General features: G+C 43.7%; 1 protein-coding gene across 5 annotated transcripts in view; it reads left to right on the forward strand.

Moving 5' to 3' along the window:
• Positions 1 to 16,930, forward strand: part of LOC111863425 (AF4/FMR2 family member 4) — a 460,597-nt gene that overhangs the window by 338,514 nt on the left and 105,153 nt on the right. The gene's annotated exons all lie outside the window — the stretch shown is intronic.

Raw genomic sequence — 16,930 nt, forward strand, 5'->3', positions numbered from 1 at the left:
CGGACGCTTTAACCTCGGGGAAATCGTCCCAGGTACCCATTGGATGTCTTAATTAATTAATTAAGCACTGTGCCACGAAGGCATATGAAGAAGTAGAGATATACCTCCACCATTCATGACCTCGACACAAGATGGATGTGAGGTCAGCTTCACGCCCCGGACGCTTTAACCTCGGGGAAATCGTCCCAGGTACCCATTGGATGTCTTAATTAATTAATTAAGCACTATGCCACGAAGGCATATGAAGAAGTAGAGATATACCTCCACCATTCTTGACCTCGACACAAGATGGAGGTGAGATCAGCTTTACGCCCTCTGGGAAATCACCCCCGCTACCCATTGGATGTTATTGTGTGTATATGTAATCAAGGTTGCATGTGATGCAGTTCGTCCCAAGTACAACGCCTCCCGCGCCTCAGACGGTCATGGCCTTTGCGTGATTTATTATTGTTCGCAAGTTGGCAGACGTATTGATTACTTCTGGGTGAATTTCGTGACGCATCTCAACTGCTTCGGCTTGTGTTGTGAATTGTAACGGCTTAGTTTAAGTCGATATTACAACAGGTGTCCGAAGTGGTTGAGGAAAATCACGAAAATCCAGAGGCATCTTAAGCCCGATGTTTGACCCGGAACCACCCGATCGTGACTTTCGGTGTGATACCTGTCACAGGTATCAATGCGGAATAGTTTGGATAACTGGTACGAGCATCGCTAAATAGCTTATTTTTTATTATTATTTTATAAGACAAACCTAAAGATAGAAGAGGTGCGGTGCAGTTATCCCGAGGAGCTCTCTCCAAACAGAAACTTGAGCGCTGTCTTCAGAAGGAAGAAGAAACTGACGCAGGAACCAGAGCGTTTCCACTGGTCTCTTCCAAAATGCGAAGGCCGATTAGTCTGCCCGAAGAATAAAACTTTCCTCAGCAGCTGCCGTGCCGGTGGAGGTAGAAAGAAAAAGAGAGGGTAAAGTTTCCCCCTTGCTTAATTAACGCATTATGCCATCAAGATGTATGGGGAAGTTGAGATATAACTCCACCATTCATTACCTCGGCACTGGGTGGAGGTAAGTGGTCAGCTTCATACCTCGACCGCTTTACCCCAAGGAAAGAGCCCCAGGTACACATTGCATGGGCCCCAGAGCCGGTCTGGACGCTGTAGAGAAGAAAAAAATATATTCCCCCGCAGGAATGGAACCACGGCCGTCCAGCCTATAGCCCCTCTCTGTACCGACTAGGCTGTACCAGCACGCTTCATTCATACAGTAAGCCTGCTGGTGGATTCAGCATATGAAGTAGTGTTGCCCAACTGTGATTTTCGTTTTAGTTTCTCGTCCGTGAAGTTAACTGATGGGCCACACTGCGAAGTCCAGGCGACCAATTGCTCACCGCTGTTGTAGGGTTGTTAGCGGCTCTGTGTATATAGTCACTTTTATATACATATTGATTAGCCTACATTTGAGTGATTGGTTGCAGTTCGGCGGTTTTATGGTAGGGACAAAATTAAATGGAATGATAATGAAGTTTTGAAATTTTGATGTGTTTATTAACGACAGGAACTGGACAGGAGGCTAAAACGTATATGACTGGCCAAGTTTTTCGAGCTACTGTATTTCGCGATGCTTTGTTTAAGTGTAGGTTGGGCATGAACATACCAGAACACATACGAACTTGACAAAAACGTGTTTAATAAAGGCGAGGTCTCCGTAAAGGTTGTCTTTTTGCTGATGCATTTGTTGCATGTTCTTGAAGCCGTGTTACAATACGTATAGTATGTAAATCTCGTCAGAATTGAATATTTTGATATCGTCGTCATATCGTTTGACTGTTTTACTTGTTTTAGGAAAAGTTCTTAATTCTTAAATTAGTTTAACTGCTTAAGCCACCGGGACCGTGAACCGGAGAAACCTTGTAAGGTCAGATGGTCGATATTTGGAAATGGAAAGTTTCGCTTTAAGTTGCGTAGACCTGTATTCCGAGGCTTTTCCTACACAAAAAAAAATCGATTTATCCTGGCAAAGGGTCAAGCCAGGCCCTCATGTAAACGGTGCTGACCGTGGGCTTGTGTACGCTTAACACAGCGGTTTCCATGAAATAATACTTAGTGCTCAGAAAGTGAACCCCAACCACTGTCACCATGGAGCAGTTGTTTTGAAGAAGCATATCATCGCGAAAGGACTGACTGACTGATTATATTGTAGCGTATAGAGCCGTACTATGCGACGACCGCGAGATAGGCAAGTATACCAGACCCGTTTCTAGGCAACGGCTCTGCAAACACGTTCCCGTTGATAGGCAGCAGATTCCTAATAATGCGACAGTTGGACTACAACAGTGGAAGAGCCCAGTTTTCTGCGTGGTCCGTGGCGATATGTTATAAGCAAGGGAAAAGGTTAGAGCCTAGAGAGTTCCGTACGGGAGTCTGTGAAGAGAGGGCTTGAGCCGGGGCAGAGGAATAGTCATTGGTGGAGCCGTTACCAGGAACGGTCTAGTAAAAGACTGAGAACACTATACTGTGTGCTCTAGTGAAATATTAAGTGTGAAAATAGCAGTAGTGTTCTAGTGATTTGTAGTTACGGCCGTTAAGTGCTCAGCACATCTCTTCGCCAGTCCAAACCCCGTCTGTAGTCATACATCCGAGTACAAGTGACAATATTTCACATGAATTTTATTTAACCATTCATTTTACAGATGTGAAACCGCACTCAGTTACATTTATGCCACATGTGTGTAATCTGCCTGTCCACCGAACAGGTTGAGCTTATGTTATATTTTAGCGTCCTGTTGCACTGATTTAAGTCCATGATTTATTTAAACCGTCTTGCAATGCATACACTCATCTATCTCCTTCTCTCACTCGCACTACATGTTTCGGCACAAAAATGCCATCTTTCAGGTGCTTACTCAATCCACGCCAAACTAGTTCATTGCATGCCTTGTCCTCACATTAAAATAACTAAAATATATATCTATCGTATACTTTTGTCAATGTATTCATCTGTCTGTCTGTATCTGTCTGTGGCTCTACAGCACTTTGTTGGACCTCGGCCACTTTTTCAGGTTCTTGATGCTATACACAGTCGGTAGGACTCCTTGGACGGGGATGAGCCCGTTTCAAGGCCGCTGCCTACACACAGGACAGCACAAACACAGAACAGACGCATAGAAATATCCATGCCTTGAGTGGAACGGAACCCACGATCCCAGTTTTCAAGCGGGCGAAGACAGTTCATGCCTTAGGCCGCTAGGCCAGTATGATCGGCCGATACTTAACATTGTCATCCTAACTCCCCCCCTCAAAAGGAAGAATAACTGCACCAAGCTGTACACTTTGATAGTTGGAGTAGAGCGTCGTGGAGGTTTGGATTCGGAAGACACTGCCTCAGTTGAAATCGTTTTCACAATATAAAGCCTGTGTTGTGTATTGCAGGCCACCAGCTTAACAGCTAATATTGTCAAACTAAACTTACAGCTTGTCGTTACGCAGGTGTACCAACGTCAGATCAGATGGACCTACAGAAAACTACAGTTTAAAAAACTGAACAGTCTTTTTTTTCGTCAAGAACGTATAGGTGGTCAGCTAGTTAAGAAGTGTTCAGTGCTTTATGGAACCCAAAGACTCATTGCCGTATTTACATGATCCCACGTCACTGATCCATATCCTGAGCCAGATGAATCCAGGCAACGCTGTCTTCCTCTGTATTTAATATACACTTTAATACCGACATATATCAGAGGTTTGTTCGACTTATAAAACGGAGTTTGGATTTGATGATCGAATTTATTGGACCTTTATGCAACTTGTTACGACATGCCACAAATCACTATCTCTGACTGGACACTCTCGACTTCTGACCACACTACACTAGTCCCTCTATTCTGACATCCAGATGAACTGTCAGTTATTGTTGGCCTCTCATTATATAGCCTCGGTTCTGACCTGACAGAAAACACATCCATTGCCTAGCAATATATGTCCTCTGTTATTGCGTATTCGTTCGAACGTGTTTGCCCAACAGCGGGCTGTTTACCAAGAATCTTGACACTGCGGGAAAGTGTTTATCGAACCATTTTCTAGCAGTGGGTGTGTACTTCACAATATCCTCCCAGATACGCCTTCGTCTTCCAAGAAGTGTCCTTTCATCGGGGTTTCTTGGCAGATATCTCTGTTTCTCTTCTGCCCTATACGAGTTACATGCTCAGCCTGTCGGAGTATCCTTAATTTGATTCTCATGAGAATATATGGCGAGGAGTAATGTTTATGAAGCTACTCATTATGAAATTCTCTCAAGCCCCCTGTTACTTCCTTTCGCTCAGATCAAAATGTTTTCAGGTATCTATATACGCCCTATTTGGCACTGATGAGTAGAATTACTCGTCTGCTTACGTAGTGCCCATGTGGCCATAAAGGGACCGTGGAGGTGTAAAATTCCGTGCAAATGTATCCTAGGCACTGGAGTGGCCAACTTCATAGTTCCAGAAACTGTGGGCTCATTTGATGCCTGATTGAGTAGTGCTCATGGCGGTACTCAGTTAAGTGAGGCCTCAAAAAGCATCAGGCTTTTCTCTATCCCTGTATCCTCTGCTTACCATTCACACACCAAAATGGTATTCGCCTAGAACTTCTAATGTGTATCCCCCAATACCAAATTTAATCGAAATTAGTTACGCCGATTTTGTATGAAATGTGCAGGAAGGCACGAGCTCATCAGTATATCTGTATTGTTCTTCGTGTTAAGAGTGTGAAAATTAACACAGAATACAAGTCTAGAAACGTGTATTGCCTTATTCCTTATCTCATTGACCTTTGAATTTATAATCTTGTAAGGTTACTGCAAATGATCTTTACACTCCCAAACATTTATTAGAAAAAGAAGCGATAGACTAAAGAGAAGTATGTAAGATTTGAGGCTTTCGCGGCGGTGACTATGAAGAAAGCAGTCTTCTGGGATTTTGCACCGTGTATATGTGGTGTTAACCGACGTTTCGGAGGAACGTATCGCCTCCATCTTCAGTCTGCTTTACCGGTTCTCACGGTCTCTTCGCTTGCAGATTTCTTATATTTTTTATTCTACCCTGAAGATGGAGGCGATACGTTCCTCCGAAACGTCGGTTAACACCACATATACACGGTGCCAAATCCCAGAAGACTGCTTTCTTCTTTACAGAGAAGTAGATTTACACCATTAGTTAGAAAAACTCCCAGAAGTTCGCAGGTGTTCATTATGGTAAACTGTTTCATTTTGGATTCATAAAACCACAAATCAGATCCTTCTTTCTGTTACTGACTTGCCATTGTTCCGACACGACAACATTCATGACACCTAGTGGCAAAGGTTTGAGTTACATTGACTGTCGTGGAAGCTAAGGAGTTTTCCAGTTACTCGACTACCCAAGAAATATCTAGAATTCCAACATAAGAGGTCTCGTTGAACACGCAGAAAATTTTTCCCCTTGAGGTTCACGGCTATAAATTTGATTACCCTCAGAAATGTAAGCTATGCCTGATCAATCAGTAGTCACGTGTAGGGTGGTACGCGTGACGAAAATAGTGGGTTCTAATTCGCATGATTGGATTTATTAGCACCTTGGTTACAAGTTCTCTTAATCACACTTAAATACAGCGCTATCCCTGATTTACACACTTTCCAGTTCACCGTTGCACACTCACTAGGATTCCCAGTCTTCTCTAATCGTCTTCTGGCAACGGATCTCAACACGGAAACCAGCATTTCAAATCACTGTGAAATCTTATTGCTATTTCGTCTTCAATAACTTTGGAACCTCGAAACTAAAAATTCTTCTAAACTCACTCACTCCGGCTTACGACTGACTCGTAATTGCCCCTCTGAACTACTCTTTCAAAGCCAAAGTCGGAATTACTTTACGACAGGCGGTTTACTGCCAACCAGTTCATCTTGGCTTCAAACCCCTTGAGACCCACGACCAGAGATTTTTTCCCCCCCCAAACCGAACTCTTGCGGTAATAATCCGTTGTAACATTCTCTCTGACGAGAACATGGGTTTATTTGTAAAGAATATGCTTTTCCTTTTGTAAAGTGTACATTTCGCGCATATTGAATTTTATTGAAAGAAATCATGCTTTTGCACTACGCGCAAGAACTCGTGTCAGTAGAAGCTTTGCAGAGTAGATCGTGCCTAACTCGTCCCTTGAACGATCGTAAGATTGACCATCGCCATGTTTAAGCCTCTTATATTTAATATGTCTGGCTTCACCTTGTCTTATACCGCGAACATGTTCATTCTCATGATTCCGTATGATTTCTTGTTTCTTGCACAGTTTGTAACTACTCTGTCAGTGCAGTCACTTCTCTTATAAGCACTCTGCACAGACCCCACGTAAAACACCGTCTCTGTTGGTGACGTCACCGCTTACGCGAAGTGTGTTTATCGAGCCGTTGCTTAGAAACGGGTTGCATAACCTCGCTGTTTTACCGCTGCTCGGTGCGGACGACATAGAAAACACAGCATCTGTTGTTGCGTAACCTAGCAACGGACTGCTTACCAAGAATCTGTGTTCGCGGGAACTTGTTTACCAACACGTTGCCTAGCAGTGATGTACACATAACAGTATTATACAACATTATGAACAGTATTATAACTAGACCGGAGAGTCGAGGTTCGATTCCCGGCAAGAGCAAGGGTCCACTCCACAGTTTCCAGACCGGCTCTAGGGTCACGCAGCCTCCTATCCAGTGGGTACGGGAGGCTCTTTCCTGGGTACAAAGCATCTTGTGTGTGTGACGATAACTATTCGCATTTTTCTAACGCGGAAAATGTGGAACTGTGCCTCCTTTGACCCATACGTCTTCATAGCATAGTGCTTATTTAAGCACAAGGACTAATCTGTATTTACTTTCACCTGCCCTGTAGCTGGTTAAGTGTAGTCTGCTGAAACTAATTACCAGAATTACTTTTGAAAGGCAGGTCGCAGCCTCGTGAAGTAACCCACAAAAAGGAAGAAAGACAGCTGTGCTAGACGGAGTAGAGTTTGTCTGGAAGTAAATGTTGCGAAAGCTAAGTACGTCTAAGTAGGATAAACTTGTCCAGCTTCGTGACATGTCTCGTTTCGTGTACGAACTGTAAATCCACGCGAAAATGTATGTGTTAGACAGTTAGTTATAGTATTTCCTCATAGATGGCTCAGTTACGTAGCAAACGGTAAAGTTGTCGCTGTGCTTAACTAATGAAGCACTGCCCCATGAAGACTTATAGGGGAGTGGATGTATAGATCCACGTTTTCTTGACCTCGGCACTAGTTGCAGGTGAGTGCCCAGCTTCACGCCCCGGCCGTATTACCCCAGGAGAAAGAGCCCCCAGTACCCGTTGGATAAAAGGCCGTGTGGATCCCAGAGCCAGTCTGGACGACGTAAAGAAATGAAAATTCTTGCCCCCACGGGGACTCGAACTCCGACCCCTTGGTCGTCCAGCCCGTAGTCAGTCGCTGTACCGCCTGCCCTGCCCCGGGACTCACGGTACTCGAAATTCGCCACGAAGTTGTGTATATTTGCTATTATTGGTTCGAGTAGTTCTTGTAAGTTGGAGTATTGTGTAGATACCTGAGAAAATTGTGTGGATCGCATACCTAATTTTGCAAGATCTGGACAGTACGCTTCAGAAAACGAACGTCAGCACGCGAAATGAACTTAACAAGAAGTCTTAGGAAGAAGCCATGATGTCTGCTTTCCTATGTGTCTTCTAGTATAGCAGGAATTATAGACTGAGAATAACAATACAGTTATTAATCCATTTATATGCATTATGTGTACAACTTTAAAGTTGGTTCGAATAATCTGAAATATTCGCATGGATGCCATGTTTGTAATTGTTAAATAATAGTAAATACTCAAAGCTATCCCTGTAACAGTCCGTGAAGGCCCATAGTGTTATGAGACGTCAAGGTTGCCACATTTTCTAGACAGTTGGTTCACAGATGGCGGTGAGGTTGACAGCCCCCCCCGTAAGATCCTGGTACTCATTTCTATTAGAGGCTGAGCCGACCCCGGGGACATAGTGCGGCTGGAAGTAAAAATCCAGTGATGTAATCGGGACTCAAATGCGCGACCATCCGGCTTGTAGCGTGGTGGCTGAACTAACTACGCTACCGCATGTCCCGGAAAATACTTCACACAAAAATTTTATGCATGATTATAATCCGTAGGCAGATGTTTGGTCGCGTTGTTGTTTTATGTTATGCAGAACGCTGTTACGACGCAAACTTTTATGGGGGGTAAGTATCGATATCAGACCAGCTTCAGAATTTTGTATGGCCGCCATGTTGGTATTATTGAAATGATTACATCAAAAATTACATTTGATGGTTTTTAGTAGCGTGATGTACATCCCTCATGTCACGAGAATGCACCAGCTTGTGTGAGTGCGAGTTGTGTAACAACGCTCGACAGTAACATGAAGACCATGTACCGTTGAATGATAGATTTGCGAGTAATGATGCTGAAAGAATGGATGGAATTATTCCACGATTTGCCTGGAAGGACTGAGGAAACCCATGAAAATCCTCAGTCAAATATGCCAGTGCCCCTACTCAGATTCGAACCTGGCACTATCGATTATAAGCCAGAAGCATTACACAACTTGAACCAACTCGCAGGTGTTATAAGGGCAGTGGTAGGCAACCAGTATGGTTGTACACATTATAGCCATTAACGTATAAAATAAGGGAAGGTGCTAAAACAGAACTAACATATTCTTGTGGATGTTGGCAGTGATATTTCTCTCACAACAGATAAGGAGAGTTGCGCCGTCATGTCTCGACTGCTGGGTTGGCATTTCCTTCGTTACTGTTATTACGTTTATACCGCCATGAGGCGGTCACCAGAGTCACATTTGTGCCAGGTGAAAGTGAGGATAGCATTGAGAGACACATCTTGTCCTGTACATTCTTTGTATTTTTTGTGTCGGTAATCATTGAGTCGGAGAAGTTCATGGAGGTAGGCCTAGGCCCACTGTGGCTGTAGTGCCAAGGGGAAAAAAATCATTGAGTATGAGACTTGCATTAATTTCCGATCTGCGTAATACATGCTAATGAGAATACTGGTTCCAATAAATCCGTTTAATAACCTGCCCCCCACCTCCCACCTCCCATACTCCAAATTTCCCTTATAGTAGCAGCTGTTGAGCTGGAGCCCCCTAGATCGTCGCGTGCCACTCGGCGTTTAGCTTCCTTTCCGCCCCCTCTGCCCCCTCCCCTTTTCCGTGTCCGTTCGAGGCTGTTTCATACACTACGTTGTACGTTGCCTGCTTGCATGCATTAACCGTCGCACAACGTTGTCATGGTTACGCCCCCCTTCCCCTCCCAGTAGCCCTTCCACCATCACAATTAAGCTATCTCACTCCATCATCATCTTGCCTTTCCAAAAACATAGATTTGTGGATTAGATTGCATTAATATCATGATTTTGACACGAATTAAAACTAATGCGGACAAAATGATCACACTGCCATATAATCAGCATACAAAGGACCTCCTGCATGAATGATGTGTAGTTTAGTTGTGTACACGGAAAACGTGTTAAACATTCTTGCGAATGTACGAGTACATTGCGTTTCAGTAGTCAGGAGTGTTACAAAATGGAAGTACTACGAGGCAGCTCGTAGCTCCAAAACAAATTTCTGGGATTAACCGCAGTCAGATCGCAGATTCATTTACCGTCAAATGTAACCAGTTACATATCACGTGCGACGCAACATGTTGCTGCCCTTGGACCGTGCCGACAGGCGTCTGTTGTAGGAGAGGCGGAATATTAACAAAGGATTTGGTGCAGTGCCCATGTAAAGACCTTAAATTGTTTTCAATTGCATATCAAGAGGAACGCCTCGTATGGGTCATCCCAGATCAGTTTATAAGTCCGGAACTGTAAAATTTCCTCTGAAATGTTGCAACAACCTACAAGACTGCACGGTGTCACAACTCAGAAGACCACTACCGGTCCGATAATAAGCGTGTACCAATACTTCTCAGAGCCAGGATAAGACAGTCGGTATAGCGATTGGCTACGGGCTGGACGGCCGAGGGTAGACGTTCAGGTGGCGGTAGGAGCAAAACTTCTTTCCTCCCAACGTCGTCCAGACCTGTTCTAGGGCTCACATAGTTAAGCACAGGGATAACTTTACTTTACTTACTTTTACGTATACTGCTCGGGCGTTTTGTGTCGTTGAAACATTTTTTGTGTTGTTCCTGAAATAAAACTAGCATTCTGAATGTATTTGGAACGGATTTTTGAAAGGTGATGTCTGGACCTGTAACAGGTCGTTCCTCTTTATGTGTGTTGCTAGTCTACGAGTTAGCGTCAGTAAATTGGTCACAAATGGAAGTAAAAGCTGTAATGTACGTAATATAAACTTATATATACGTATATATTATCCGTAAATATAACTTAACACTATTGTAATAGTAGTTTCCGGAAAAATTATTGATGCCCTTTGAGGATGATCCGTAGGTTTCGAAACATGTAAGGGCGATGAGTTTTCAAGTGATAAAACTTAAATAGTTACACTGGATGGTGGTGTTCTTGTCTTTGTCTTTGTAGGTTTTCTATGTGTGTCACTAGGTAGCAGCACAGTCCAGCTTCATGACAGTGTAGGTAGCAGACGTGCATGCGCATGTTCAAGAGGCTAGTTTTAATAGTCAAAATGGCGACAGTGCATGAGTGTACTACCAAAGAGCAGCGTTTTGTTGTGTGCTTTTTGTGGGCTAAAGGACCAAATGCAAAGGATATTCATAAAGAAGTATTTCCTGTTTACGGTGGGTAGTGTTTGTCGCGTAAAACGATTCACAACTGGGGCGAGAAATACTCTCAAGGACGTTCGAAAGTCGCAGATGATGCCCGACCAGGTCGCCCAAAGTGTTCAGTGCTGCGGGTTTCGTCTCACTGGAAAAGTGATGTGACAGGTGTATCAAAGTTAGTGGAGGGTATGTAGAGAAATAAATATTTCTTACCAGATTCGAATTTCACATGCTTTATGTTCTATATCCGTTTGTGGCCTGTTTACTGACTGTGTCTCGTATATGGAATTAAACCTGCATGTTTGGATTTCCCTGAAGCTCCTCGTTGTGCAATGGGGAAAACACTATCCCCATGTGTGTCTTGAAAAGTCAGCTGTACTTCGTTAGAAGTACATTTGAATACCACATCTTTCAGTCTCTCTGGCTGACTTAGAGCGATAGGAATAGACTCAGTGTGCTAGCCTTTTGGACTTAGCTCATCTTCCGGTATTGGAAACAGCTACACAAAGTTCTCGGAGAAGAATCTGCTCCCAACTTCAGACGAGGGTACTTCTCAGTTGGGCCTGTCAGAAAGAGCCAGCCCAAATTCAGTTATTGTGGTTAGCCGTTAGTAACAGACACCACTAGGAACCGGGATAGCGTAGTCGGTATATCGACTGGCTACGGGCTGGACGACGACCGAGGGGTCGGAGTTCCTGTCCTGGTAGGGTCAAGAATTTTCTCATTTCCATGTTGTCCAGTTGAGAACGGCATAAGTGTTACGCAATGTGTGGTCTGTAGAGCCGTTGCTGGGTAACGACTCACTAAACACGTTCCCGCTGCAATGAGTATGCATGCAGATACTGTTGGAAACTGTTTACCACTCGGTCTGCAAAGGGGTTATAAGGAAGAGAGCTGAAGCAAGAATACGCAGCATTTTACAGGCTGAGGTTTTCTCGACGGTAAAGCCGCTTTGTCCAATAACGGAATCGTAAGAGATCAAACAATTTTATTTTATAATAATTGCAGTTACGTTTAGATAAGTATTTTAAAGTTCATAGGCCGTATATTTATGTATACAGTCAGTTAAGAAGAAGGCTTCTCTTTACGTTTTATACAGTATTCGAAACGCTGAATGTGTATGTAGCGTGTAGAGCCGTCACTATGCGACGACCCTGAGATAGCCGAATATACAAGGGACGTTTCTGGGAAACGGCTCGGTAAACACATTCTCAGAACAATGAATTGACGCGAAACAATAGAGGTACTGTTAGAAACGGGATTTTCTACTCAGTCTGTGCCGAGGAGTAATAAGGAAGACAATTTGGGCGACCAAGTCAGCTCTGTACGGGAGTCTGTGAAGAGAAGACTTGAGCGCGTGAAGCTGAAGAATCTCCGCTGATGGAAACCGTTGCTAGAGAACGACTGGGGAAGAGACAACAGGCTGGAAAAGGCGTAGCGGGTGCTGTGGTGATTTGTGAATTGTGGAGATTATGAGTGCCGCTGTAATTGCATGTAGTTCGGAATCGTGTGTAAAAATGGTCAATAAATCGAATCACCAATAGAAACCCCGTTTGTAGTCACTCATACACGTGACAGTATACCAAATTTTGTTGACAGTTTGCACGGTGAAAGTTTTAGCTATTGCTGGTCTTAGCCACCATATTATATGGATATCATCCCCGACAATTATCATGGATAAGCCCCCCCCCCTATTTTTTTTTCCACCAATTTGTGGGGGTATCTGAAAGAACAGCAACGAATTTCGCACAGTTAACGAAAGAAATTTCATTAGAATCGCCGATCACAGTGGCCGTGCTGTCTAAGGCCCCCCATACACACACAGTTTGGCCTGCTGATCGACCTGCAGGTAGAACTGACGGACTGACGGGTTTCTTACAGTCCAAACGATTGGCCGGCCGGCCGCACCACACACATCAGTTTTGCCTTTCAGCCTTGAACTGTGCAGGCCGAACGGAAGGCGAAACTGTGTGTGTATGGGGGGGCCTAAGGCATGAACTGTCTTCGCCTCTCGGACGCTGGGATCGGGGGTTCGAATTCCCCTCGAGGCATGGATGTCTGTATGCATTTATTCTCTGTTTCTGTTGTGTGTGTAGTTAGCGGCCTTGCGAGGGGCTGATCCCTGGTCCAAGGAGTCCTACCGACTGTGTATTGTGTTAAGAAACTGAAAAGGCGGCAAAGGTCCAAGAAAGAGCTGTAGAGCCATAAGTAGACAGATAATCAGAATCATTGCAGACAGTGAGAATAATAATTTCCTTTCTTCAGCGTCGCCAACGAATCAGTGGTTCAATTATGTAACACGTTTTACATTTACAGATGTTTTCCGAAGCTTGCTGTGTCAGTTAACACCAACATAATTTCTGTGCATTAAGTATATCAGAAGATACATTCAGTGTAAACTAAAACGTCTTTGTTATTGACTCTGTTTGTTATACAAATGACAAGTCAGGAGATCGTCCTTCATGTGTACTCTGCATTTGTATGTATAGAACTCGGCTGCAGTTTGTTTCCTCGCTCTTTCAAGTCTGTTTTTTTATCCTGACTTGCTTATCTTGGTCATTGTGTTGCATTGTGTGTATCATGTACCACGTATTACTTCTTGAGTTTTGTTAACAAATTATGAACAAATATTTCTCTTATTTCTAGGGTTTGAGGTTCTCACAGCGGTGGGTAAGAAGAGTTCTGTCTTCTGAGATATAACGCCGTGAAGTCCGTTTAAAGTCATGCGACGTGTCGGATGAATATATCCCTTCCATCTTCAGGTTCGATTTATAAGCCGAGCAAGAAATTAACGTGAGGCTTGTAGCAAGCAGAGCTGATTCACGCTGGTTTATTGCTCGGCTCATTCTTCTACCTACGTGTGGAGGCTACAGGTTCTTCTGAAACGTCTGTTGATTTTCAGTGGATTACACAGGGTCATAACCCAGAAGACAACTCTTCGGTGTCACGAAAAATTATCGTTGTACAATTCTACTTGTATTAATCTCCGATTTATTTGCTCTGAATTGCTTTTGTTTCCCCATATGTCGCAGTAATTAGCAGTCGTCATCGCCTCGCTGAACAGCAACGTCTTTGGCATGCGTGTCAGGTATTCTGCATAAACACAAAGGCTGAACACAGGTCCAGTTCATTGAAAATACAGGCAGAGTTGCCCCCGGAATTAACTAATTTTTTTTATTGCTAGCGGGGTGGGACTAAGTCCCTTGTACTGCGGCCACTTCTGGCCTATTGTACCAGCCCCAGATGATAGGTGAGGGTGATTGTGGAGCATTTGGTGGAATGAAGATTGGCAGGGGAAACCGAAGTGCTCGGGAAAAACCTGCCCCAGCGCCACTTTGTCCACCACAGATCCCACTTGACCAGACCCCGGGATCGAACCCGGGCCGCTGCAATGGGAAGCCAGCGAGTAACCGTTTGAGCTATGACGCGGCCATCCCTTCTTAACTAACGTCGCTTTATGAAGAAATGAGCCCCGGGGGTGGATGTATGGATCTGCGCATTTGTACTCTCGACACTAGATGAAGGTGAGCGGTTACCGTCACTCTCCGAATACGGTCCCTGCCGGGAATCGAACCCGCTTCGTCGGTCGTCCAGCCCCCTAGCTTATTTACTGTACAGACTAAGCTATCCCGGTTTTTAGTTGAGAATATGATTTTTCATAGTTATACCCAGTGTACGAGAAACTAGAATTTGCAGGAGGGCAGTCGTAGCTTTTTCCCAGAAGAAACCCTACAGATGGTGAAGATAGGCACGAAAATGGTCAGGTAAGCTGGTAGCATTGTAGATTCCAACCAGTTTTCAGAATACAATACCGCTCAGTGACCACATACGATAGTATACCGTATTTACGCATGTACGAGTATAGGCCGCAGCACAATTTTCAGACAGAAATTATAGAAAAAATAATTTTCTTGGAATATTATTTCAGGAGTATTACACCCTGTATTACTAATTATGAATATATTTTTTTTAAATGAAGTGTGATTTCGAATATTTCGAATATAAGCCGCACCCCAGTTTTCCTCTTGAATTTTTGGCAAAAAATGTGCGGCCTATACATGCGTAAATACGGTATATATATATATATATATATATATGCATGCGTGTGTGTGTGTGTGTGTGTGTGTGTGTGTGTGTGTGTGTGCTTTTTTCACGTAATATGGAGTGGCTGTAGACGGAGTTTTGGATAATTGGATTTATTGCATTTCCACGTCGTAACTATAAAAAAACTACAACGCTATCGCTGATTTCCTGCCACTTCACAGATCACTATCGCATATACCAAGTCTTTTCCAGCCTTTCGGTGTCTTCACTAGACTTTTCTGGTAACGGTTTCTAACAATGGCTGTTCCTCTGCTTCCATGCTCAAGTTCTCCGTCAACGGCACCTCCCTTTCAACTGGTTGCCTTTCTTACAACTGGCTTGCGGGCATTTCACACCAGCCTCCTAGTCTGCACTTCACAGACTGACTGACTATCAACTGGCCAAACTCTGACCACTTACCTTGCTTATAATATCTCGGCATGGACCACGCAGGAACACCTTCCTCTGTTGCATGCATATCCGTTGCCGTGGGAACTTGTTTACCCAGCCATTTCCTAGCAGCGGCCGTCTGTTACTGTTTATTAAGTAACAACCGCCTAGCAACGGACATCGTTCCTTTTATTTTATGGCCGTTGCCTAGAAGCGAACGTTGTTTCAGAGCTGTTCGCTAGCAGCGGTTTCTCTGGCTCCACAGTCCTTGCTTTCAGAAAATATTACACCATATAGTTCGTACGACCGCCATGTGATACTGTTGATAACCATTTTTAAAGGCTGACTTGCCATAGATTCGAAGGCCTTGTAGATCAGTCGGGTTTTATGAGAACCGATAAAATGGGTCAAAAGTTGCAGACAGGCAGACTTGCCTGCAGCGTACATCGTGAAGGATATGTGTACTTCTGGAAACCTGCCAGAATCCAGCCATTTTTTCTCTCTGCAGTCCCATATACTCTTACGTAAGTTAACGCTGGTCTTCTGTACATGAAAAACTGAAGTAGATTAGTGTGATTGAACATGCAGTTTAATGAGTCGTGCCGTAGAGCAGACAGGAAAATAGCAACCGCATTGCCTAATGATACCAGTGGCAAGGCGAGATTTGTAACACTACACCCCGTAGTATTATATACAGAATTATCAGTGGGATTCTTTGAAGTTTAAACTGTACTTGAAAACGGAAATAATTAAAAATAAATTTGTGAACATGTCCCTTATCGAATTTTAATAAAATCTCTTGGTATATGGGTCACATGGAGAAGTCCATTTATGGTCTTATTTAAACTGGGCTTTCTATGGGTTAGTATATACCTGCGTGGCCGATTGCAGTGGCCGTGCGTTCTAAGGCATGCACTGTGTTCGCTCGCTCGGACACTAGGATCGTGGGTTCGAATCCCATTCGAGGCACGGATGTCTGTGCATTTATTCTGTGGTTGTGTTGTTCCATTGTGTAGGTAGAGGCCTTGCGACGTGCTGATCCCCCATCCAAGGAGCCCCAACGACTATGTATAGATTAAGAAACTGAAAAATCGGCCGAGGTTCAACAGAGTACTGTAGAGCGATAGATAGGCGGACAGACAGATAGATAGTGTCATTAATTTTAAAGAAAATCTGGTATTAAAAAGGCACTATCGTTACTATTGCTGGTAATTTCCATAGCTGTGAGCATAGATATGCCTACGTAAAGTTAGTGTTGTATGTAAATTGGTCTTTGTTATAGATACATATAGCGAAAAGAGGAATTACGTTATAGGGTTTTCTTGTTTTCTTCTTAGAGTCTCCGATATCGAATTTCACTGAGGTCTGGGGGAAAGGTTTATAGGATACAGGGAAAAGTCCGTTTATGACCTTATGTACACGACGCTTTGTCGTGGATAAATGTATCTGAAAACTGAAGTTATTCAACAACTCTTGATGAAAATTTCCTGTATAGAATTTCAGCGAAGTGTGACAGTTTATTGGATACGTGAGTCCATTTATGGTGCCATATAAACTAGGTTTTGTTGTGAATCAGCATGGCTGAAAATCGGAGCTGCTCGACAACTTAGTAAAAATATTCCATATGGAATTTTATGAAAATCTGTCCACATGATGTCAGGTCATAGACAGGCGGACAGACATGAACTCCACC

The sequence above is a fragment of the Cryptotermes secundus genome, unplaced genomic scaffold, assembly GCF_002891405.2.
Source record: "Cryptotermes secundus unplaced genomic scaffold, Csec_1.0 scaffold964, whole genome shotgun sequence".
NCBI classification, from domain to species: Eukaryota; Metazoa; Arthropoda; class Insecta; order Blattodea; family Kalotermitidae; genus Cryptotermes; species Cryptotermes secundus.